A 2,681-nucleotide genomic window follows, 5' to 3' on the forward strand; every position below is an offset into this window, starting at 1 on the left:
TTAATGAAATGATTATGACACACAAATGTCATTTTGAAGACTTAGGGAAATAACAAGTTTTAAAGAGTCTAAAATTTTATGCCAGTAGGTATGATAGGGCACTCTTTTCATCAAGAAATGTTTATTATCTCAATAAAATCAACAAGTTATTTTGGAGGAATAGAACTGTAGTATAATATAGATAACAGATGATAATTTACTCCTATATATTATCTTGCTATAAATGATTATATGAATTTTTTATAATTATGCACAGTTCAATTTTATTGAAAACACTGATTTAAAATTAATTAAACATCCTTCCAAATTTTTATTAATTTTAGATTTATTAAAAAGGAACATTTCTGGACATTTAATCTAAAGGAAATGATAAGTGATACAAAAAGTTTTAAAACCCTCAAGTTAAAAATTAATTTAATAATCTCTACTTTAAAATTTTATGGTTTCCCTTCACTTCTGTAATCTTATTCTAAGATTAAATGAATGGCCCTAAATATGCATAAACTTGAAAAAGAAATGGATTGCTCATTTAATTGTATAGCCCATAGTGTAATACCTTTATCCACAAGAGGTCTCAAATATGTTTTGATTGATGTGTGGCACTGCACCATTCAATCCTCAGGTCAAAACTTTTTGTGCATTTCAATTAATTTTTCCTGTTAAAACATATTTTAACTGATGATATCAGAGACTAAAGGTGACCTAGGAGCCAATAAGGAAGCACATATCATTGTACAGAACAATAGATGTGGTCATTTAGTACTTGTAGACCATAATGTTGGGAACTTTATTTTAATTTGTAAAGTACATAAGTGAAAATCAATATACAGTGTATTATTTAAAGTTAATTTTTAGGAAAAATCCATATATTTTAAAAACATATTATTGACTATCATCCTTGTGACTTATTTAAGTTTTTTGTTATATCCTAATTGACAAAAATATCATGAAAATCACTTCTATTTTCATAAAGTTATGGCAATGATGGTATGAATAGCTTAGGCTTCATTGCTCCATAATCTATTATAGAGAAGTGTTCACTGCTCAAAGATACAGCATGACATAAAGTTTACTTCCTAAAACATTCCAGCTAGATAGACATTAATAAGTGACCAAATTTTAAGTTCTTACTTTCCTCACCTATAAAATACTAGTTATTAATTTATTCAAATAAATTTAATTTGTGATTATTATATGCCAGCTATTATTTTAGACTGTGAAACGGTTGTAAAGTAACAATGTAAACAGGACAGGTGATATACTGATCTTATAAAATTTCATACTTATTGTAGGCTAAACTGATAAACCTACATAAGAAAATATCACCTAGTAATAAATCCTATAAAAAATTAACTTTTGATCCAGTGGCAATTAAAGTCTTATTTGAAGACATATGAATAAAGAGAAGGCATGAAGATTTGTGGTAAAAACATCATCAGGAAGATAGTTATTGTAAAAGTCCTGAATTAAAAATAATTTATTATATTTGATTAACACAAAGAAGGATGTTTGGCAGAAGTAAAAGGTGGTAGAAGATGAAGTAAGAAAGGGAGGTAGGAAACAGAACATGTAGGATCATGAAAGAAAGTGAATAAGTTTTGAGTTTTATTCTAAAACAGTAAAAAGCCATCAGGAAATTCTTTTCAAAAATTAATTGATTTTAGAGCAGTTTTAGGTTTACAGAAAAATTTAATGGAAAGTAAAGAGTTCCCATGTAACCTATCAACTCCCTCCTGTCACAGACATAGTTTGCCCTATTATGAACATCTTACATTAGTGTGGTATATTTTTACAATTGATGAACCAAACTTGTTGCATTATTATTAACTAAATTCCATAGTTTACTATAAGGTTTATTCCTTGTGTTGTTCACTCTATGGACTTGGATAAATGTACAATGGCATGTATACACCATTGCAATGTTAGACAGAATAGTTTCCCTTATCTAAACATCTCAACGTTCCACCTACTCATCTCTTCCTCCCTCTTTAGAGACTCTAACAATCACTGATTATTTTACTGTCTCTATAGTTTTGCCTTTCCTAGAATGCCATATATTTAGAATATTACATTATGTAATCTTTTCAGGTTGCTTCTTTCATTTAGCAATATGCATTTAAGGTTCTTCCATGTCTTTTCATAGTATAAAAACTCATTTCTTTTTATTACTGAGTAATATTGCATTGTGTGGATACTGTAGTTATTAAATGACATCTTGGTTATCTCTAAGTTTTGTTACTTCCAAATAACTAGCTTATAAATAAAGCTATTTATTTATAAACAACCTTGTGCAGATTTAAGTGTACATAAGTTCTCAATTCCTTTGGCTAAATAGCAAGAAATGCAATTACTAGATTGTATGTTAAGAGTATGTTTAGTTTCATGAAAATCTGTCTAACTGGCTTCCAAAGTGTCAGTGTTATTTTGCATTTTCACCAACAATAAATGAGAATTCCTGTTGCTCAACATCCTTGTCAGTATTTCATGTCGTCAATGTTTTGGAATTTAGCTATTCTAATAGATGTGTAGTCGTATCTTGTTTTAACTTGCAATTTTCTGATGAAATGATATTGAGCATCTTTTTCTATTTGGCATCTCTTTGACTTTTTTTGGTAAGATATCTCTTCAGATATTGTGTCCATATTTAATTGGGTTGTTTTATTTCTTATTGCTGAGTTTTA

This window comes from Pteropus alecto, unplaced genomic scaffold (assembly GCF_000325575.1).
Source record: "Pteropus alecto unplaced genomic scaffold, ASM32557v1 scaffold38, whole genome shotgun sequence".
In the NCBI taxonomy this organism is placed as follows: Eukaryota; Metazoa; Chordata; class Mammalia; order Chiroptera; family Pteropodidae; genus Pteropus; species Pteropus alecto.